The sequence below is a fragment of the Thamnophis elegans genome, chromosome 8 (assembly GCF_009769535.1).
Source record: "Thamnophis elegans isolate rThaEle1 chromosome 8, rThaEle1.pri, whole genome shotgun sequence".
Taxonomy (NCBI): domain Eukaryota; kingdom Metazoa; phylum Chordata; class Lepidosauria; order Squamata; family Colubridae; genus Thamnophis; species Thamnophis elegans.
Genome location: NC_045548.1, coordinates 15,640,028 through 15,665,175, shown reverse-complemented (window position 1 = coordinate 15,665,175; position 25,148 = coordinate 15,640,028).

Genomic DNA, 25,148 nt, shown 5'->3' with positions numbered 1-25,148 from the left:
GCCATTTAGCCTCAATTCAAAAGAGATCTGAATAGGTTTGCTTGCTTGTTTGTTGGTTAAGCCCACTCAATCATTGATCTTAAATACACTTAACTTTCTATTGGAGCTGTAGATCTTTATTAGATTTCAGGACATTTCAGTGAATGAATGTTTGTCCCGTATTTCAGAAGATGCTGAGAAGGAAGAGGTGAAACAAACAATCTGATGGCACTCCTGGTCTTTTGTCCAGTAGAATGGGACCTCAACAACAGGCACTTTGACATCCACGCCACTACTCCACTTTTTTCTCTCTCTCTCTCTCTCCAAACCATATTGCCTTATGACTGAAGGAGATGTTCTCTAATTAGATGTGAATTATACAGTTTCCTATATTATGCTTAATTAAAGAATGAGCAAATAGTTGTGACAACTGGCAAGATGGTTATTTTGTACCATCTTGGGCTTTGCTGTAGCTACAAAAGGGGCATGCAATCAGCAGTTGCCTTTAAAAAAGAGCAGTTAGAATAAAATGATTAGTTTAATCAATTTGGACCTATTTTCCCAAACAAATGGAACAACTCAAATAGCACTCTCTTTTGAGATTGAAGGGCTATGCATTTCCAAACAGCAGACATACTTAGAAACCATCCCTTCTTTATAACAGGGGGGAAATTGCTTCATTTCACATAATTAACAGTTATTACATTGACTAAAGAATTGGGGGAATTGTTTGTCTCTTGTCAGTCACCAATTTTCACTCAATATTAAGGGTGTGCTGTTATTTTATTCTTTTTATGGAAAGAGATCATTTATAATGTTTCTTGAAAATGCCTCCACATGTCTGAATATTCCAAAGACATGTTTTGCTACTGATGAATGATTGCAATTTGCAGATAATAGCAGCCAACACAGTTTCCCTTCTGAACATCCTTTTCCAGTCTTGCTATCTATCCAAGCAGAAAGGGGGTTAAGAAAATGGTAGGGAAGCAGATAGGCAAAGTTCAACCCTGCAACTAGGGAACAGGAGTTGAAATGACTTCTCTAGACTAAAAGATATGACAGAAAATGATTAGGACCCCTGAATTTCAGAGATGCATTCCATATCATCAGGATTTAAAACCATAGCATATGCTTCTAGCATATGCTAGAAGGCCTAAAAAAACACCCAAGGAGTTTAGTACAGATTTACCACTGCAGAAAGGCTAAGTGCCAAAGAATTGAGGCCTTTGAACTATGGTGCTGGAGAAGACTCATGTGAGTCCCTTGGACTGCCAAACAATCAAACCAGTCAGTCCTAGAGGAGATCAACCCTGACTGCTCTTTAGAAGGCCAGATCCTGAAGATGAAACTCAAATACTGTGGCCACCTAATGAGAAGGAAGGACTCATTGGAGAAGAGCCTAATGGTGGGAAAGATTGAGGGCAAAAGAAGAAAGGGACAACAGAGAATGAGGTTGATAGATGGAGTCACTGAAGCAGTCGGTGTGAGCTTAAATGGACTCCAGAGGATGGTAGAGGACAGGAAGGCCTGGAGGAACATTGTCCATGGAGTCACGATGGGTTGGACACGACTTCACAACTAACAACAACAACAACACTGCAGAAAGCAACTTTCTTTTGACTTGTGGGTTGACATTCTCTGAGGAATGTTCTATTGCAGAGGTCTCCAAACTTTGTAACTTTAAGTTTTGTGGACTTCAATTACCAGAATTCCCTGGCCAGATTCCAGGAGACTCAAAGTAGTCTCACAAAGTACAATTTTCTTATCTATGTTTATAATTTTGACAAGGTTACCCAGTTTTAATTTTAGTGGATGACTCCATGAGACAACATTTTTTTCTCCATTTTTATACCACAAATGGCTAGTTTTTTTTTAACCTATATCATATGTTATCACATTTGCTTCAAGCTCCAAATCCAGCTTGGCCAACTTACAATTGAGTTGGATAGATTTGTACAATTCGGGATGAGGACAGAGTGAATGAAACATTCAATTTGGAAAATGAACATGAAAACCTGCATTTGTAAGCCTGCATTTTTTTTCCTATGTGATCTCAGTCTTGAGATAAAAATGAGCAGCAAGCAACACTAGAAATATTACAAAGCTTATCTTCATGTATTTCTGTGTGTCAATTGTCCCTGTGCCTTAGTTGATATGCAAATAGAAATGTAATTGTTTTTGTGAGCTTACTGACTGCAACTATGATGTGTACTGTACTTAAACTTCAGTCATGGATGCTATAGGGTATGGTGAACAGGGCTCAGGGGGCAAATGACAACACATATAATAGCATCTTCATATAAAGCTGTAACCTGTGTCCTCTCAGATATTAGGATGTAGTGGCAAAACGTTTGTGATGATGTCACTATAAACATGTCATCTTTTTGTCATAACAGTATAAGTCCGGGATGGCAAACCTATGCCACGCATGCCACAGGTGGCACACGGAGCCATTTATCAGGGCATGCAAGGCCCTGCTGAGTTCAGCCTTTTTAAAAGCCATTTTTTGCCATTCCCAGGCTCCAGAGGCTTTATAGGAGCCTGGGGAGGGTGAAAAGAGCCTCCCCCGCCCCCAGGAGGTCCTCCGGAGGCTTCGGGAACTTCACTGAAGCCTCCAGAGTGTAAAAAATCCCGGTCCTATGGGCAAACTGGAAGTTCAAGAACGGACTTCTGGTTTGCTCGTAGGGTCATTTTAAGCCCGCCCGAGGCTTCAGGGAAGCCTCCTGAAGGTCCCTGAAGCCTCCGGAGGGCTTAAACCGACCCAACGAGCAAACCGGAAATGACTTCCGGTTTGTTTGTAGGCTCCTTTTATGCCCTCCGGAGGCTTCAGGGATGCCTCCTGAAGCTCCCTGAAGCCTCTGAAGGGCCTCCTGGGGGGGCAGGGGAGGCTGTTTTCGCCCTCCCCAGGCTCCTATAAAGCCTCTGGAGCCTGGGGAAGGTGAAAAAAACATGCAAAAAATGGGGGGAGCACCTCTCATGCATGCATGTGCACTGGGAGGGTCGCACATTGCATTATGGGTGTGGCAAGCCCACGCACGACCCCCCCTGCACTCCCCCTATTAATGGCTAAAAAATATTCACCATCGCTGGTATAGGTGTGCCTTAGAGATGTTGCAGGATCAGTTCTAGATCTCCACATATCCATGTTTCTCTGAAAATAAGACCGGGTCTTATTTTGTTTTGGGCCCCAAAATAAGCACCAGGGCTTATTTTGGGTGGTGTCTTCCCCACCCCATATATGAGAGGCCCACTTTTTTTGCTTGCTCACAGAGTGTCAGTGCCCGCACTGGTTTTCTTCAGTGGCCCCGCAACAGCACATACCTCGCCTCGCAGCAGCAGTTCCAGCAGCCCCATCCAGCAGGATGCTGTGTGGCTGCAGGTCCACTTCTTCTGCTTCTGTTGGTGCCACAGTCATGAGGTTAGGCAAGGGGGTGGGGGTGGCACTACCCCATGTGCCCCACACCAGCTTACTTCAAGGCCCCTGCAGGCCATCCATACCATGACACCTGCCTCACCTTGCAGCTGCGGCACCAGCACACCACTAGGCCTCCTCCTCCGTTGTGGCCAGAAGCAAGGAGAAGTGGGCTGGCAGTCACATGGGCTCCTGCTGCACATGGCTGTTGATATCAAGGTGTGGATGGCCTGGCTGTGGGCTTTGATGAAAGCTGGTGCAGAGTGCATGGGGCAGCTCCATCACCACCTGCCTTGCGGGCAACCAGATGGAATGGACCGGCAGCCAGCTGTGCACACTCTTAAGTAGGGATTATTGGGGAAGTAGGGCTTATATTAGGCACACACATAAAACATGCTGGGTCTTATTTTTAGGATAGGTCTTATTTTCAGGAAAACAGGTTATCTCACATTGTGAACATCACAATAAAACAAGAGACATGAATTCTGTTGGTTTCCCAGTGCATATGAAAGTTATGTTTACATTGTGGTCTGTTAAGTGTGCAATAGGATTCTGTCCAAATAAACCTCATGTACAAACCTTGAAAACACTTTATTGCTATAATATGCTAATTGACATCTACCCTTTCACTGAATCATAATCTTTTTGTTGATGGAGAGTCTTGTAAAAAAAAAAGCACAGTATCTGTGAAGTACAATAAATTGAAGCTCAGTAAAACAAGGTATGGTGATGGCCTCAGTCTAGTCAATCTACAGACTTTCAAGGTAAGGCCAACTAAAGGAAAAAGGAGAGGAAAAAACAATCCACAAGCTATGATTTCTTATTCTTAGTTCTTAAGCTAGAACAAGGCAATATTCCTCTAAAATTTTATTTCCCTCATATTTTCTCAATTTTCCTCCATTTGGGTGAAACATCTTGATTTCTAACACAATTCCTATAAGAATCTTTCCAATTCAGTTTGATATAATTATTCTTCTTCAATTCAGCACAGTACTTGCCTTGCAAATAAAATGTAGAGCACTTAATTCAGAACACCATTACAAAGACCTGTTCAATTTTAAACCCAAATACACTAACTCTGCTGGTTTATGGATATAAATCACTTGTGCTCAAGGAGGTGCACTGAATTCAAGTGGGTTGATTTTTTTTAAGCCAGAAAGAACTTAAGTTTCCTATGCTGCATATGTAAACCCAAATCTAGATTGCTGCATGTATAGAATATCAACTCTATTTTATTCTCTTTTTGCAAGTTACATACAATCCAATTGTTTCTAACTCTAAATCCTTGGCACACAGCGACTTTCTCCAAACTAAATTAGTTGCTTGATGCATTAGCACAGTATTAATTTCAAGTGCTTTGACATTTTTATAAACCATTACACTGCACTCTTTTAATCAACAGTGCTTGGACTCTTATCAGTGTGCTTAGGTAAAAGACATTGATTAAGATGCCCTTAATGGATTATCAGATATTATCTTTCATGCAATTTGTAAAGAATTAAGTTAATAATTTTCCAATCTGTGATCTTAGAAAATTTAGTTTCCTTTAGTAAGATATGATTTATAGCCAGAACAAATGAAGTTTTTCCATATAATCTGCGGATTAAATTTTAAATGCACTTAAGGCATAAAGAATTAAAAGAATATTGATAGGACAACATCCAGATTTTCCCAGATGTCTCAGACGTAATAGGAATAAGCCTTTAATAACTACTAGTACATAGTAAAATGAATATTCATTTGTGTGACTTTTTTTAAAAAAACATACTGAATTATTTAGTGTTCAAATTCTGTCCAAGATTATTTATAACAACAGTAGACTGCAATAGTATGAACACATTAAATCTTGAATGTAAACATCAATTTTAAATGTGAAAATGTAGTACAGAAAAATGATTAATCTTCACTAAATATATAAAGTTAACATAATTTGTACATTTTTATTTTTTGAAATCTTTCTGGTAGGTTTTTTTTTCATATCCCTCTGCTCTTCTAGAATTGCATAAAAATTCAGCAGCAATTTCCATAAATTGTCAGGATGCAAATATAAATTGAGCTCAATTATTTGATGTTATTAGAAATCTTGGGTTTTTCACATACTTTGTTCTGCAAAAGTTGTCATATAAATTGTTTTTAAGGTAAGCTCTGTCCATATTTATGTATTCATTGTTATTTTATTTACTGGGAGCTGCGAACCAATGGACAGCGCTGGAAATGATCCACTGAGATTTCCTAAAATGCAATGTGATTTGCCAAAATTTTTGACAAACTTAAAGGTATTTGTTAATGGTTTTGTTTCATTTATCAAGAATAACTTAATAAATATCAAATATTATAATATTTAATTTAATAAATATTTTAGATATATCTTGATTGACACCATCACCTTTACCATCATGGATCACTTTGTGGAAGAATAGAAATAACCTTTAAAATTGTTCTCCTTCCTTCCTGTAAACTACAGTTAATAAATCCAGTGAACCTGAACTAGATGCAATACCTCTTAGTCTTTTGACTCTGAAGGTCAGCATATGTACCAATGTTTGGGACTAGGAGAGTTGGCAACTGCTCATCTATCTTGAAACCTGCAGTATTCCTCTTTTTTCCTGCCAGGAAAAGTACCAAAATGGAGAAAACATCCTTCAAAAAGAATTTCTTTCTTATCCTAATATTGTGGAGATAAATCATTAGATCATAATAATGTGCTAAGACCATTATTCTAAAAACTGAACTACATGGGAGTTTGTGCATTTTTATATCATTGTGTCCTTGACTGATCCCACCCCAAGCTTTTCTCATCACTCCTGCAGACTGTAAAGAGTCTGAAGAAAGGTTAGAAGACTCACCGTCAATCTGGCAGCATTATATTTATATTGTTGACTCTGCTTAAAATGAGAAATTATGAACTAAAGTTTGTCTTGACTCATGATCTTCTTTTCAGGAAAAAAAACACATGCCAGTCCTGTTGCCTTTTGAAAAGCACCTTTGGGACAACCACGACCTGGATGATTGAGAATCTCCATAGACATCAAGCTGATAAACACACCTTCTTCTCCTGTTGCCCTCATAACAACAATCCTATGAGATGAATTGGTCTGTCATTTAGAATACAATAGAATAACAGAGTTGGAAGGGACCTTGGAGTTCTTCTAGTCCAACCTCTTCCTTAAACAGGAAACCGTACACCACTTCAGACAAATGGTTATCTAATCTCTTCATAAAAACTTCCAGTGTTGGAGCACTTACAACTTCTGGAGGGAAGTTATTCCATTGATCAATTGTTCTAACTGTCAGGAAATTTCTCCTCAGTTCTAAGTTGCTTCACTCCTTGATCAGTTTCCACCCATTGCTTCTTGTTCTACCCTCAGGTGCTTTGGAGAATAGTTTGACTCCCTCTTCTTTGTGGCAACCCCTGAGGTATTGGAACACTGATATCAGGTCACTCCTAGTCCTTCTTTTCATAAGACTAGACATGTCCCGTTCCAGCAACCATTTTTATATGTTTTATCCTTGAGTCCCCCAATTTTATCCTCAAGTTCCCTAATCTGAGTCTGAGAGAATGACTGGCCTAAGGTCACCCAGCTGACTTTCATGGCTAAGGCAGGACTAGAACTTCCAGTCTCCCGCTTTCTAACTTGGTGCCTAAACTAGACTAAACTGGCTCTCCAATTGCTGATTCGGCTGACTGTTAGGTAACCTTATTCGACTTTACCTCTCAATATTATAAGAATTATCACTTTATAAAATTTCAGAAGCAATGGCCTGTAATTTCCTATGCTATTCTGAACAATGCTTGTGACTCAATGAGAAGAAAGAGTACATCTATAAATTATCTGCACAAACCTGACATTTTGAATCTGTTCTAAGACATAAACTAATAGATCTGAGAATAAAGATCATAACAACTACTTGCGGGTAGAGGGAAAGGCAATAATAATTGTACTATGAGCTGGCATGCTGCCAACTGCAAGCCTAAATCAATTAGTTTCAGAGAACATCCCGGTTAATAAATTTTACACGGAGTTCTATGAATGTTTTATCTCAAGAGTCTGAGATTATGGATTGAAACAGGCCAATTTGCAACCAGATTCATTTATTTCATTTTGTGATCTATTTTTCCTCCAAGGAGAACGTGGTGCCTTACCAGCTTCTCCATTTATCCTTGCAACAATCTTTAAGCTAGACTAGGTTGAGAAGAAACCTTAAAATCAGTTCATTTACTAACTCAAAAACATGCTCTTTTTGTGGAAAGGGGATGTCTGAGAGAAATAAATGAGTTTGTTCAATCCTTACTGGAATGTTCTTTTTTTAAAAAAAGATCACAAATCAACCATGATGGCTTTGATTAATTCATGTCTTTACATAGGCATACCTGAAGGGATGTGCTTCCCCATCTAACCAATGCTGATGAGATTTTCTGTCCTTTCAAAATTATGATGCTTATTTAAAACAAAACACAAAAACTTCCTGGTCCCTATTAAGTTCTCACAAGTGTCTTAGGCATGCAGAACACTATTTTGAAGAAATTATTGTACTATAATAATTTATTGAATAGACAATGCTGGAGCTATCTATTAGGAACAAAAGACAGGATCTCATGCTACTGAGTGGAGCAGGGCTAACAAGGACATAGTAGCCCTCCAAATATATAAAAAAAGTTGTGTTTTCCTTTTTAAAAAAACGTTCTCTCAAAATCTCCTTTGGAAAAGCATCCATTCCAAATAATGGATTCACTTCTAAACATCTGAAACAGTATACAGAGCAACAGCTGGTTTTGGGTAAATGTATCAAATATACAGCAATATATAAAACTTAATCACATCATTTATAGAGGAGCCGTTAAGCTGCAAATTGCACTGGATAGACATGTTTTAAGGGGGGTGTCACCTTAACAGTTGGCCCCGTAGTGCTTCTTTGTGTTAGTCTGGAACTAATTCTGCATCAGCATGAAATGATTTGGATTTGGTTCATAACCACCATTTGAATATTATTTGGCTCTTTGCTGAGCCTACATACAGAGTGTCAGTCATAAATCAGATTTGTTAATAGATTTATCAGGGATACAGATATTCTTCTGTTCAGACAGAAAACTAGGCTTGATCCTAGCAAGCTTCCCATGCCATATTATCAAAAGTTGGGTAGACCAAAGAGAAATTGAAATGATTATTTGTGGAGATAATTTTTAAGGGTAAAGCCTTCAGCAAAAGCTGGTAGCTATTTATCTATCTATCTATCTATCTATCTATCTATCTATCTATCTATCTATCTATCTATCTATCTATCTATCTATCTATCTATTATATTTAATCAATTTATATAGCCACCCATCTCAAATACATTGGCAATATCTTTAACAAGCATACATTTAAAAACGATAAAACACACACTAGCTGGGAAAAATAATAATGGCTACCACTGCATGAGGTGGGCTCTAAGGCTGAAGCATAGACCAGGTCTTCAAGGCTTTATGAAAGACCAACAAGATTTTGGGTCAAGCTTATCTCCAGAGTTATGATGTTCCAGAACATGGATGCCATAGTGGTAAAGACTTTTTCTGGGCCCCAGCGGCTAACTTCCTTAGGTGATGGTACCCACAATATACTTCTTCTGCCTAATCAAATAAGGTAGAAATGTGGGGATCTCCTATGAGAGCTGGCCTTTCTAAACATTAGCATGTTTGGCTGCTTTCTTTCAGAAACAAAGGATTCTGATCTTTGTTTGACATATCGTAATCTCATCTAGTACAAAAACTGACATATATGAATTTTGCTCTTATATGTACAAATGTCAAGGGAGCCTCCCACAGTAACCAAGAAAGAAACCATTCAACTCCATTTTGCAGAATTGAGAGTATTTTTACTGGTTATGAGTAGATAGCCGCTAAGCAAAGCAAGATCTGAGGCAAAAGAATGCATAATCATAGATATCAATTTGTGACCCAACTCCTTCCCCCTGGTAACCCCATCCCATAGTCCAATCCACACATCCCTCAGGTGTCATGTGGGAGACATCTTCAAAAAGCATCATCAGGTTGGTATGCTGGACAGTTGGCCTTGGCGGCAATTCCACTATCTGCAACATGCACAATAGATGGTGAGAAAAACTCCCTTTTTACAATCACTCCTGTACTGAACACTTCCCCTTCCAAAAACCATGCCCCCCCTCCCCGTTTCATGGCAGCGAAAGCAAGTAGTGAAACAGAGGCTGACAACAGGTATCTGTTGATCCAAAGCAGAAAAATATAACATTGGCTCATGCAGAAATGCCAACAGTAGGATTTTTCAGTAGCCGAACCCAGGATGCTTAAAAAGTGTTGAGGGTGGGGCTGCGGCACTCTGGCTAGAAGTGCCAGCTAATGAACAGCAATGAAACGATTGTTGTTTTAGCTTGTTATGACAATCAACACTTTCCAGCCTAGCCCTTTTAACCTCACCTGGAATTCTCAACCAATTTTCTTGATTATGCAGGGAGAAATTTACAAAGATATCAACACAGCCATTAATGTGGTATAACTCCCTCCTCTCCACTCAGCAATAGAGGTGCCATCTGTCCAGTGGTGGGTTGCAGGTGGTACACCCCAGTACGGTGCTCTGGAGGGTCCACCCGCCCACCCATCCATGTCCTTACCTGCATTTGAACTCTTCGGTGCTTCTGCATATGTGCACAGAGCATATGGTGCATGTGCGATGCTCTGCCAAGCAGCTGGAGCATTGCAGTGGCATTGCAGAGCATCGCAGGAGGTAAGGACACATGCGTGCACTGTGTGCATGTGCGTGTGTGCTGCGCACATTCATGTAGTCACCTCCGGGCCCTGTTGCACCGTACCAGTTGCAACGGGATCTGGAACCCACCACTGCATCTGTCTAAAAATAGCTAGAAGATACCTTGATTCTTTTTGAGGTGGTTCTTCCGGTGAGAATCTCCAAATCCAGACTTTGACTCTGTCCTGCCCTTAAAGAGGTTGCCATTTTGGCTAAAGTAGCTTTGCCTGACTAGCAATTAGCCTGTGCTCAAATCCCCCCCCCCAAAAAAAAAAAAAAATTTTGGCAAGATTTAAGTGAGGTCACTTTAAGGACTGTACTTTTACCTATTGTATGCTTCCAAACCCTTAGTAAAATTTGTTCCAGATTTTTCCAAAATTCCAAAATGTAAATATATACTTTAAAAAAGCCTACTGAGTATACATGCCAGTACAATCAATCTCATTTCAGGAAATCCAGATAAAATCTTCCCAACCATAATAAAGATATATTACATTAATTGTGTTTATTTTCACTTCTGAAGTTCTCTAGTGATTCCTCTGTAAAATTATCCATCATGATTGAATTACATCAATAAAAGATCTTTATTATAATTATGGCAGTACTAAAATTATAATAGGACATTATTTGTTAAAGCCAAACTTAACTTTTGATATGAGTTTACCAAGATGGCGGCTTCATTAATTTTTGGTGCAGTGCTTTTTCATTTTATGGCAGCAATTAAAATGTTTGCTGAAATTTAATGGAAATAAAAGAAAAACAAATGAAAGACAGAATCAAGGAATATATTTCTTTATAGCATATAATGGGTGTTCTCAGATAAATGGCTATGTAGTACGTTCTACTAAATATTCTCCATCTTTGGTTACAAAAGAGAAAGTAGACTTTTAATGTTGCATTTTGATTCTTAAAGCTCTTTAACACTTGGGTCTATAAATTCATTATATTTAAATGAAAATATTGATATCTTTGATGATGTTTTATAGAAAAAAACATTTTTCTCCCTTCTAGATAAGTGAACATTACATTCATCACTGTCATGGGTTACAAAACAATAAACTGCTGTCAACACCATGAATAGCTAACCAGATTAAGCCAGGTGATGACATCATCAAGCAAAGTAAAGACCATAGATGAACAAAAACAAGTGAGGATCATAGGACTGGGTTACAGAATTGTACACTGCTCAGAAAATTATTGTTTCTTATGACTGCTTAGAAATACAATTATAATAAATAGTAGCTATTTTTGCAAGCAAATGGCTATATTCTGGGAAAGTTTGATGTATTTTCTGGAATTGCTGAAAATATTTCCTGAAATTTTTGGCTGTGCTCCAGTGGTGGGTTTCAAAAATTGTCCAAACCTACTATGTGGGTGTGGCCTCTTTTGTGGGAGTGGCTTGCTGCCCATGTGACTGGATGGGAGTGGCTTGCCGCCCATGTGACCAGATATGAAGATGCCGACGACACTTGTCAGAACCACCTTAAATTACCTCACACACAGCACTGGCATGCATAAGAATATGGTGTAAACTTGTTTTTTAAAAGGCATCTTTGGTTTGCGTTAAAACAATTTCAACACACGCAATGTTCTGATTGCACCACAAACGCAGTAGTCATCCTTACTTTTCACAGAGGCACTGAGTTTTATAAATATGAGCATGATAGTGTAGAATAATCATATCCAAGGACCAGTGGTGGGTTTCAAAAAGTTTTGGAACCTCTTCTGTAGGTGTGGCCTGCTTTCCGGGTCCACTGGTGGAACCTCTTCTAACAGGTTTGGTAGATTTGATGAATCGGTTCTACCGAATAGGCGCAAACTGGTAGGAACCCACCTCTGCTGTGCTCTAAATGTCACATTTTACCTCTGGATAAAAGGTTTGCCTAATTATAATATAAATCTATACACTTCATAATTCCTGGCTCAATCAACAGATCAAAAAGCAGTTAAACCATACCAAAAATGTGTATATTAAGGGAAAAGGCATGTGTATGCGTGCATCTGTATTTATGTATGTGACAATAACGTCCCCCAAAAATGCAATATACCAGAAAACCAGTTCACAAATAAGGCTTGCAATGAGCAAAATTGCATGTGAAACGTGCACATTAAGAAAAGGGTCAAGAGGTTTGATAGCTTATTAGTAACCTTGACTATCACTAAGTGTTGTATCTTTTTATTCTTGATGAATGTATTTTATTCTCCTTATGTACACTGGGAGCATATACACCAAAGACAAATTCATTGTGTGTCCAAACACACTTAGCCAATAAAGAATTCTACTCTATTCTATAAGTTTTATATGGTCTTAAACAAATATAGTAAAAAGCCGAAGTGAAAAGAAAAAAGAAAACCAGAGAACCACCCAAGATTGTAATGTAAGAAATTAAAAGAAAGAAAGTAAAATCAATACGTTCACCCTTCCTTAATTTTACATTACTGTATGTAGAAAGACAGTGAAAACAGCTGTTCAGATGAATGTGAAGGGGAAACCAATGTGTTACTCCTACACAAATCACTGAAAGGCATGCCTACATCTAAAGAAGCTACAAGACAAATGCCATTGTTCCTCTGAAGTTGCATCTATAGGCATTGTTGTGCTGTTTCTCCTGGGGTGTGTGTGTGGAGGATTACCAATCTCCAAACCAGTCCTAAATAATACAATTGTTTTTCTTGCAATTTTTTTTAACCTTCTGGAAAATCATAGTCCTCCTTTGCTCTTGAAGCAACAATATCACATAACAGCATCAGGCAATGAACAAAAAGGGGGACTGGTGTGTGCGTGTGGGGGGAGGAAGGTACTCAACAAAAGCCACAAACCCAAACAGAGCACATTATGCAGAAATTGCCTTGGCATGCAGGTCATTGGTGATTTCATTTGTAAGTAATGTTTTGATTGTCACAGATTATATGTTGCTCTCATCCCCCTGACATTTGTTGTACGGTAGGATTGATTTTTCTGCTCCGGTATGAAAAGGTCACTTTGATCAATGCCTTGTAATTGGCACTAAATTAGGATCATATCAGGTTATTTTGCTATTTAATGATGAAATATTAAAGAATAGCATGGGAAGATTTCAGGGTCTAAAGTGCACTTTCAACCTGCTTTAATGATTGTTTATTTTGTAAAGGAAAGAGAGAGGGTGGGGAGAGAGACCCCTGAAATACAGAAAATGATTCTGATGTATCAGAAGAATGGCCTTGAGTTATATTTCAGATGAGGTGGACTAAAATTCCCAGATCCCTGATGCTGAAATACCAATCTTGGATCTACTAAGCAAGAGGAAACATCTTTAGGCATTATAATCAGAACTGTGCTTTCTCTCTCTATTAAAGTAAGAAAGATTTAGTAAGAAAAATTAGTCTGAGTTGAAGTTGTCAGACCTCAGGCATTTTATTCAAAGTGTTAGGAGTTCCACTGAACCCAGGAGGAAAGCTGAAAAAAACCTCTTCTTTCATTGTTTGCTGATTGTGGCATGTTGTATAAATTAATAAACAAAGGAAATGAACATGTGGAACACATCACTTAGTATACCTAGAACGTAGACACAAGAAGAGAAACAAAGCTGATGTAATATGTGCATGTGTGTGTTGGGAGGGGTGTATGTGAGGGGTGTATGTGAGGCAGGGGTGGGTTGCTAATCCCATTCCAACCGGTTCGATTGGAATGGGGCCGGCGGCATCCTCGTGCACGGGCGCAGTTCACGCATGCATCTTAGCACCTGCGCGATGCTCCAGCCTCTCGCGGAGACTCGCGCAGGTGCTGTATGTGCCATCCAGCTGCTCGTGGAGAATCGTGCAGGCGCTGTATGTGCCATGCGCCTGCATGGAAGCATAGAAGCCTTCAAAGACCGGTAAGGAGCGCGGGTGGGCGGGTGGGCCCTTCGCTGTTACCGGAAGTTACTTACTTCTGGGTTCACCGACCAACCGGTTCGCGGGGACCGCCGCGAACTGGTTGAAACCCACCCCTGATGTGAGGCCAATGATCATAGAGAGGTACTTCTTTGAATAGACTAGCATAAAGTAGGCTATGCACATATCTTGTTTTCCATGCAAAGTAAACTTTCAGGGAACTTGGTAGACGGCACAATGTGATTTGTCAGAGTTCAGGCAGAAGATAGGCAGGGACATTACTATAATATTAAAAAAAGGAATTAGATAATCTTCATTATATTCACTATAATTCTAGCAGCTCTTCTGAAATCTAGCCTGATTTTGATGCATTGCCAGATAAAAGCATGTTGTCAAAAATAAGCTGTATGAACTTATGGAGAGAAACTCTGAGCTGATACGCTCTTGCAGATTCAAACATAAGAATCCATTTTTAAGAGACTATTAGAGTTCTATGAGTCTGAATAATTCAAAATTAAACTTATTTAAAATCCAGTGATCTGCCATGGGATATTAAGAATACAATATACGCATATCTGTTTTGAAGGAAACTCTACTAGTTGTAGACTGATACAGAATTACAACTTAAAATTTCTCAGTTTTCATGGTATTTTTTCCATTACCTATGTTTCTGTCATTTGTAACTACATTACTTAACGTAGGATTTTGTTTATACTGTATTAAACAATTTCTTCTTCTTCTCCAGCTTCCTTCCACCTGTTCACAGATTTATTCCAGATGATTATATCCTCCAGTTTTGTTATTTTAATGTTCATTAGGGATTGCAACACTGATTTTTCAGTCAGCAAAACCATCTAGAAGGCACCAAACTTGGGGAAGCTTATCTGAAGCCATGAGAGTTAGCATGGTCCTATGAATTCATAATATTATAAATTATGCTAAGTTGCATTTATTGTTCATATTTTTCAGAACGATTAAATTTCTGCCAGGGGACCCTTAAAACACAGCATGGTAATGTTACATTATTATTATTATTTTATCGACTGCTCTTCTCCGTATGTTTTAAAGAATATATTCAAATCCCATATTCATCTGTATAGATCAGTTTCTGGATGAGCTCAAAGCTTAACATCTGGATCTGTAGAATTCATGGTATAACCTGATAAGCTTCAGAAAGATGTCAGAGTAGCTTTTCTGCTCCTGAGCAGATTTTCTACAAGAATAGCTGCATTTAAAATAAAATTGTACATAGAAAAGTCAGTATAATCATTGGAGAATGTTGCAAAGACGGAAATGAAATTACACCTCTATAGCAGAGCAGTGTACAGTGACTATTTTAGATGTTTACTAACTTTTACTAAACCTCAGAAAAGCAGCTCATTATAAATCACTTAAGATCTGCATAATATGAATGAAGGATATTTGCTGTTTGTTCTAGAAAAATAATTTTCAGCAGCGGAAGAGAATATGCTGGTTGCAGAGGTGGATTGAATGTCAGATATTGAAGATGATGTTGGTGGACAGGTCATCTTCTGCCATATCATTCTGCCAAGTCTTAGAAAATCTAAAGAGGTCCTTATCTAATTGATTGTCTACTTTTATTTAAATACACACATACACATACAAGCACACACACATACAGAGAGAGGACGAGAGAGAGAGAGAAAGACTGTTTAAAATTCTATTTTGAATTTATAACTGTGAGTTGCCCAAATACAGCAGAACTTTGGTACCCAACTGCTTTTAAACTCATCAAATTTAGTACTGACCACATTTTGACACAAAAAGTTTGTCCCAGTACTCATAATTTGTTTGGTACTCAATGCATAAGCTGGAACTTATCAGTGCTGGCTGCCTTATTATATTATTCCTTATGGGAAAAATGTGTTTGGTACTTATTTTTGGTACTCATTGCACTCCTGGAACCAATTAATGATGAGTACCGAGATACCATTGTACTATTTTGCTGATGGAGAATTCAAACATTTTACAAATAAATAAATGGCTTTCTCTGGATAGTCATTTTTTGAGAATTTCATTTGATAGAATTAAGGAGTCTATAATGCCCAACTTCTTCATAATGTGAAACTGACTTTGGCCATTAAATTGTAAGAATGACATAAAAGACCAGGGAGAAAAATGGCCCTACAGGCAATCTGGAAGTCCATTCCTGAACTTCCAGCTTGCACATTGGGCCGTTTTTCAGTCTCCAGAGGTTTTAGGGAAGCCTCCTGAAGCCTCCAGAGAAAGAAAAACGGCCCTAGGGGCAACCTGGAGGTTCCAGGTTGCCATAGGGCTGTTTTTCTCCATGAGAAGGCTTCAGGAGGCTTCCCTGAAGCCTCTGGAGGGAGAAAAATGGCTCTATGGACAACCTGGAAGTAAAAAAAGGGGGCTGTTTCTGGCCTTCAGAGGGCCTGCAGGGGGCAGGTGAGGCTGTTTTACCCTTCCCAGGCTCCTAGAAAGCCTCTGGAGCCTGGGGAGGGAAAAAAATGGGTCCACCGTGCTATTGCGTGCCAAAAGCGGAAGAGGGCAGGGGGTCATGCGTGCATGTGCAGGGGGAAGGCACGTGCATGCACGACTACCCCTGCGCTCCCCCACTTTTGGCATGCGATGGCAAAAAGTTTAGCCATCACTGCCCTATACCATTTCAGACAAGTGACTCTCCAATCTCTTCCTAAAAACCTCTACCTACAACTTCTGAAGGCAAGCTGTTCCAGATGTTCTCACTGTTAAGAAGTTTCCCCTTAATTTCAGATTGCTTCTCTGCTGATTAGTTTTCATCCATTGTTTCTTGTCCTGCCTACAGGAGCTTTGGTAAATAAGTTGACCCCACCACCTCCTCTTTGTGCCAACTTCTCAAATACTGGAATACTACTACCATATCACCCCTAGTCCTTCTCTTCTCTAGACTAACCCAACCCATATCCTGCAACTGTTCTTCATATGTTTTAGTCTCCAGACCTTTAATCATCTTAGTTGCTCTTCTTTGCACTTTTTCCAAACTCCCAACATCTTTTTTGTAATATGGTGACCATAACTGGATACAGAATTCCAGATGTGACCTTACTAAGGCTTTATAAAGTGGTACTAATACTTTACATGATTTTGATTCTATGCCCCTGTTTACACAACCAAGGATTATATTAGCTTTCCTGGCTGCTGCCGTACACTACTGGCCCATGTTTAAGTGATTGTCCACTAGGACTCTAAGGTTTCTCTCTCAGTTACTGTTTTCTGAGCCAGTCACCTAATCTGTATTTGCACTTTGGTTTTTCCTGCCCAGGTGTAAAACCTTGCTTATTTTCCACATTAAATTTCATTTTTTTGGGTAGGGCCCATTGTTCAAGTCTGTCAAGATCTTTTTGGATGCTGAGCTTATCTTCTGGGGTTTTGGCTATTCCTGCCAGCTCAGTGTCATCTGCAAATTCAATGAGTTCTCCTTCTATCCCCTCATCTAAGTCCTATTGAAGTGTACTGGGCCTAAGACAAAGCCTTGTGGCACCCCATTGCTTACTTCCCTCCATGCAGATGTAGTTCCATTAAGGACAGTTCACCGAATAATGTTTATCAGCCAGCTACAAATCCTATTTTTTATTTTATTTTCCAGTAGTTTCCAAGTATTTACAATGGATGTTGGGCTGATGGGTCTATAGTTTCTTGTGTCTGGTTCCCCCCCACTTTTTTAAAAAAAAGATGGCAACCACATCGTCTCTTTCCTTAGTTAATTTCTCGGTGTTCCAGGATTTTTGAAAGATATGGGACAATGGTTCTGAGATAACCTATGGCAGCTCCTTCAGAACTCAGATGGATGTAAATCATGAGGTCCCACTGTTTTATATTCGTCAAGATCAGATAGATGTTCTCTAACCATTTTTTTTTGCTAATTTTAATTTTTATTTCTAGTCTGTCTTTTACAGTTAGGTTTTTGGTAGGTTGATCTATAGGTTTTTTTTGCGTCAAGACAGATGTAAAGAATGAGTTAAGCAGCTCTGCTTTCTCTCTACTACTTGTTACTTCCTTCCCATCTTCTCTCTTAAGTGGACCTACTGTTTCCTGGACTTTTTTCATGTTATTTATATGTTGAAAGAACCCTTTTTAAAATTATTTTTGACTTTTGTTGCAAACCTTTGTTCATTATAAGCCTTAGCTTTCCTGACTTCATCTTTACAGATTTGGGCTATAATAGACACATAAAAGAGAAAGAGAAAGATCCTTTTTTATTTGTTAGTTTCAGAGAATCTCTACAAAATTGGATTCCCTCACCCTATCTCCTTAACAGGCTGCAACAGCAGTGATCACAGTACATATTTCCTTTTTTCTATTTCCTCCTATGGTACAGGGGTAAACCTATATCAGAAAGATTATACTCTGTTACTTCTTCTATCACCACTATAATAAGTGCTGAAGACAAGCAAGAAGAGCAGATGGGAAAAGACTCATAGCTGAGAGGTGAAACAGCTTGAATGTAGCAAGGGAAAAAAAGGCATTTTCTATGTCAGAATGGGAAAGAACACTGAAGATTGTAATGCAGGATCCAATCTGGGTTGGTTACCAAGACCATAGGTTTAATCTTCTGAGCTTTTGGACTCATGCTGAAGCCCATCCTCAGGGAACTTCTCTCTAGAGAGAGAGATACTCTGCTAGAGAGAATTTCCTTAAGGATGGGCTCCATGATGAGTCCAAAGCTCTGAAGATTAAACCTGTGATCCTGGATCCAATCCAGATTGAATTCTGCAACATTATTCTAGGACAGATATATTTGCCTTCATTCATGAGGATTGTAATCACTGTAGGCTAGTGGTAAGCACCATGAGTCACCAAGATTCATATTCTAATTAAATTCCTAGTTGGTCATCACTCAGAGTTAATATCAGGCTCATATGTTTTTGAATTTTAGTCTTATATCTTCTGAGTTCTATGGAAGGAAGGATAACTCACTAGTAAATCTATGGGAAGAAGATAATTGTGAAGGTAATATAATCATTCTCTGTAGCTTCTATTGTCTGACTTTGAGTTTTCTATGGAAAGATACAAATTAAGGGAGAAAAATGCCACCAGTTTAGCCATCTATTTTAAAAAATGGAGAAAATATTCTTTGCATCTGTAGATATTGATTTCGCTTGGAGTTGCACCGTAGCTGAACAGTTCCTTTGGAAGTGATGAGATCTATATTTGTTATCTGGAAGGAGTTTGGACCATTTAATCACAAAACGTGGACAGGGTTATTATGACTGTGAATTAGGTCATCTGTATCCTGGACCCATACTCCTTGACCTGAAAAGTACTATTAATAAAGATAAATATCTTGATTAAAAATTGTTTCCAAAAATATTAAGTGGATTTACCTGAAAGGAAGATTAAGATTTCTCCAAATAATTACTATTTATAATAGAAGGGCTGTTTTTTCTTTAAATTTGTTTACAATATTACAATGGAGACTTTAAAACAAAACAAAAATCTTCTCAGTGAAGGATTTTTAATGTACCTTTTTTTAAGGGTAAATATATTTCACAAAACTTGAAGAAAGAAATGCATTAAAATTTCCAACTTTTCACTGAAATTTGCCAATGCCTTGACATCCTAACATAGTTTGGAGATGATACACGATGCTCATAAACCTGAAATCAGACAGTTATTCTTCCTAGAAATCCTATTAGATGTCTATATCACTTATGAGTATATTAGCTTGTACCACTACTAGCGTGCATTGTAGTTCCCTTAAGTTCTATTCTCAGCACAAGAAAATATGGGTTTCTTTTCAGAAAAAACATGCTTTCCAGGTTCATTTCATGGTATTGGACCTGGGTACTTGAGAGACCGCCTGCTGCCAATTACCTCCCAAAGACCCATTAGATCCCACAGATTAGGCCTCCTCCGGGTTCCGTCTACTAGCCAATGTCATCTAGCTACTACCCGGGGGAGGGCCTACTCTTTGTCGGCTCCGGCCCTTTGGAACGAGCTCCCCGCAGAGATTCGGACCCTCACCTCTCTCCAGGCCTTCCGAAAAGCCGTTAAAACCTGGCTGTGTTGGCAGGCCTGGGGTCGATGAGTTCCCTTCCCCTCTCGAATCGTGTGGCTGTTGGTTGTTTTAAATTCCCTGTACTTGTTGTTGTAGTTCTTGTGTTTCCTTTCCCCTCCTTTGGGTTTGTGCGCCGCCCTGAGTCCCTCTGGGAATAGGGCGGCATATAAATAAAATGAACCTCGAACCTCGAACCTTCTTCAGAAAGTAAAGGTTTTCTTAAGAGCAGTTTCATTCTGAAAATGGACCACCACTACCATTCTTCCTGATGGCCTTATGCTCCACTACTCTTCTGCTCTCAGCTGTTCCGTGATACCTAATATACACCCATTTCAAAGAACGTATGTTTACTGAACACTGTTTATGGCCATAATTTCAGTCCAACATGTGCAAAGTCCATTTTCATCAATATTCTTTTTTTTTTTTTAGTTTTAAGTCTGCTTTGTAAGCCCAATTTAAGAATGTTTTGTTTGTTTGCTTGCTAAATGTTTTGCATGAAAAATTGTGTTTATTTTGTATGCCTTTCTCAAAACATATGCTTTTCTTATGCCGTATTGTCTTTTATACACACATAATTTTTTTTTAAAAAAAATCTGTAATATATTTATGTTAAGTTTTTGGAAGGGGAGGAGGAGGAAGAAGAAGAGGAGGAGGGAAGGAGGGGGGAAGAAAAGGAAGGTGATTTTGGTCAAGAATCATTCCAAAAGATTAACTGACATACTAGAAAGAAGTAAGGAGAGGGCCTTAAACAAAATATGTGCGGTACAGTATGTCATTAGGAAAACATGAATTTAGCCCTAGAAAACAGGAAGAGGTGAGAAAGAAACTGAAGGAAACCCTGCCTTGAATCTGTTTGCTATAAAACGGAGGGAAGGGCAAATGCAGTTAGGTTTTTAAGACTGAATTATTACTTATGTTGATAAAGTAGAATTCTAGTATTTCTTGCAATCTTTAGTTCCTGACCTGGTCTAACAAGTATTATTTAAAAGAATTAAATTAGAAATTTTCATTTTGAAATTAGATTTTATTCTCTCCCCACATTTATTAGATTACAAAAGTACCTTCTTCCCCGTGTCATATAGACCTAGAATGGTCCATGTTGAGATGTTTACCTGTATTTTTAAAATGTTTGCTATATTTTTAGGACCTGTAAAACATCATATTGGTGCTTGACCTCTGTAACTTATTAGCTGCTGTAGGCTGTGTCAGTTGAATTTACAAGGTCAGAAACTCTTCCCTTCAAAGCTCTCCCAATCTTGTATTATCCCTCAATTTAGTTTCTTGTATATAACACAGCGTTATATCAATCAGTCAAATGGTGGTGTCTATTGTGGCTCAGTAGCTAAGATGCTGAGCTTGTCGATCAGAAAGGTAGGCAGCTAAGCAGTTTGAATTCCTAGCACATTGTAATGGAGTGAGCTCCCATTACTTGTCCCAGTTTCTGCCAATCTAGAAGTTCGAAAGCATGTAAAAATGCAAGTAGAAAAATAGGGACCATCTTGGTGAGAAGGTAACAGTGTTCCGTGTGCCCTCAGCATTTAGTCATGCCAGCCACATGACCACAGAGACATCTTCGGACAGCGCTGACTCTTCAGCTTTGAAACGAAGATGAACATCACCCCCTAGAGTCGGAAACGACTAGCACATATGTGCAAGGGGAATTTTTACCTTTACCTTGAGAAGGGACGAAACATCTGTAGGAGCAATTAAGTAGGGGACTCTGTTTCAGTCTCAAGATGCTGCAGAGATTTCATTTCCAACATATTCTTTTATTGACATTGCTCAAACACTCCTCCCAAAGAAATCATGCACACCCCATTACATAATTCTCAGTGTGTCAGGTTAATCCTATCTACAGAATCAATGTTATACCATTTAGTCAAGTAACATCTTGATTAACAGTCTATGCAGATTCTCAGTCATCCAGGACATGGTTGTCCCAAAGGTGCTTTTTCAAGAGTCAACTGGGCTTTCTGAACTGAAGAAGCTTCTTGGATGCTAAGTGAAACATCTTCAAAGGAAAACCAGGAAGTCCAGTTACCTCTTGAAAAAGCACCTTTGGGATTTAAACCAACTGGAACCCTTCATGATTTCCAATACAAATCTTCATAAATTATGACTTGCAAACATTTTTTCCACTTAACTATGATCCCTGTCTAGCATGCCTTCCATATGTGCCCAAATGATTATACCTCTCACCCCAAGTCTGTGTTAATCTCTAAGCATCATACCCACTGGGGCTACATACTGGCACGCCGCCTTCAATTTACCTTGTGCTGGATGTCTTTATGTATTTCCTGAATGTATAATATGTGCAGTTGTTTTCTTAGTGACATGAATGCAGCTGCATGAAACAAAACAGCATGTGGATGAAACTGTGCAGTTTTCTTCTGAAATCCTCCCTAACGTTCACTACCAATATAAATACCTATGTGGCTTGATAATATTAACTCTCTATTTCTGTGACCTCTCATAAAACAGCCCAGAGAACAAGCTGTGGACTAAAAGGACTCTAATGATCCCTTTGGACACTTATGTTCACATAATGACTGTTTGAAGATTTATATGCTCTGTATCGGTATAATTAGACGCCCACAAACCCATTTGACCCTACCGAGGTGAAAAGCTCTTCTGCTTTTCAGCAGATGAATCGATAACTCACACGTTTTACCACTGTGGAGTGAAACTGAGGAAATGAAAATCTGATAATTTTGCTCCCAGTGCAGTCTAGACAGAGGAGAGCAGTTTTAGCTTCTGACAGGAAGATCTATTTCCAGTTTCTCAAAAGGCTAGTGTCAATTCCAAAACTTCTCTCAATATTGATTTTCAGTTTTGTTAAAAAGGATGTTTTATTAGGAAATATTAGTCCCAGAGACCATGTAAAGCTTGTGTCTATTTCCAAGGTTGATGAAATCATAGTTTTAATTTGGAGCCTGGGTGCGCACCTTGATCCCAACGTCATATTCTATAGTGATTGCAACAACAGCAGGTAGCCCTGAGAAGTTGTTTGAGTGCTATATGAGTCAATTTAGATCAGTGTTTGAGTTTGAGTTTGAGTTTGAGTTTTGAGTTTTATTATTATTTATAGGCCGCCCTTTTCCCTGAGGGGACTCAGGGCAGCTTACAAAATATAGGGAAGGGGGTACAAAACAGTAAACATGAAACAATACATGAGTAAAAATAATACACAACATTCATTCATCATTCGGGTGGGGACAGATTACGATCTTTATCCCCAGGCCTGACGGGATAGCCAGGACTTGAGGGCTGTGCGGAAGGTCTGGACGGTGGTGAGGGTACGAATCTCCATGGGGAGATCGTTCCAAAGGGTCGGAGCTACTACTGAAAAGGCTCTCCTCCGTGTGGTTGCCAGTCGACACTGACTGGCAGATGGAACTCGGAGGAGGCCTAATCTATGCGATCTAATAGGTCGCAGGGAGGTAATTGGCAGGAGGCGGTCTCTCAAGTACGCAGATCCACTACCATGAAGGGCTTTATGGGTGGTAAGTAGCACCTTGAAGCGCACCCGGAGATCAACAGGTAGCCAGCGCGGAGGATAGGTGTTATGTGGGCGAACCGAGGTGCACCCACAATCACTCGCGCAGCCGCATTCTGGTGTTAAGGGTGCCATGGACTGAAATTGGAAATAATATTCAGTTAGCACCACTTCACATATCAAGGAATGCTAGATGATTAGCTGTTTTTACATTACTGCATCAAAAGTAGTATGTTCTGGATTTATTGTTAACACAAAAGCACATGCATACACACACATACATTTGCACACTTCTGAAATAGATTGGCAGCACTTTGTGCAGATGTTGTCAAGAATGTAGCTTCACGAATGTTGCCAATACAATTTTGCTTCAGTTTTATCCAGGCCTAATTAGGCATTTTTTTTTAATCGCACCGATTTCAAAGGAAGATTGTTAAACAGGCAGTAAATGGAACACAGGAATTAACTGAGTTAGTGGGAGCATGGAGAAGGCACACACTTAGCTCAACCATTGAGATCAACACAATTCCAATGCTGAATTCTGTAGGCTACTGTTAACATCTGATCTCCTACTTATTTTCTCCTGCACTTAATAAGATGCCTGTTCGATCAGCCTATTTTCTGAAGTTGTTCTGCAGCTAGCTGCTTATTTATTCCAATTTTCAGTCAAGCAGCTGTACATAAAGTTAAATTGAAATAAAATAAAATAATAAAAGTTAGCACAGAATTTTCCCCCGACTTGTCTTCTCCTGTCAAAGGGCCTTCTATTTTTCTGTCTTCTCCCAGGGCTAGAAAGATTGTTTCTCCTCGTTCATTTGGGGAGGTATTTGTGCTTAATGTATTGTTGCAAGTTTATGGAGGACGTTAATACTTTTTCCTCTGTTACATGTCTTTCCATTACCTCGCAGCCTCCTTATCAGCTTCTCTTTCTCAATTTCAAAAACTCTGGTGGGATGTATTTCTTTGACTTATTTTCCCTGGGGATTTAATTGAGACATGAGAAAACACGGAGCCTGCTGATGACTGTACATTGGAAAAATGGACATCCGCACACAGACATTCCCATACTCACATTTAAAATAAGTAAATGCAACAACATTGAAAAATGTGCTTTGTTTTTTTCTTTTTTGGGGAAAAACCATGAAATATCTTCCTTAAGTCAAATAAAAATGGGAGGGGGGGAATGGGGTAACCAAGGCCCTTATTTGGTTTAAACAGTAACACTTTTTTTTAAAAAAAAATAGCAAATTAGAAAATAATGTCAACAGAAATGAACATTGGAGATAATCCTATCTAAGGACTGTGGCAGCCGACATTAGTCACAGTTCACATCTCAATTGCTCAATTCAGAGAAAATTCTTTGAATTAAGCCAGTATGTTGTCTAACTCAAATGGGATAAAACTAACTCATTTTTAGGTACAATAAGCAATCCAAGCCAAAACTTGCAATGTTTTAAATTTTTTCAACAAATATTAAGTATATTTTTGGAGTGAGCAAATGGATTTGTTTGTTTCTAAAATTGGGATGCTCATGAAATGTAGATTCCTTTATTTTCCACAATAACCTGTAACACGGTTTTGTATTTTAACTGAAATAGGTATTCTCAGTGACATATGTCTGACAATATG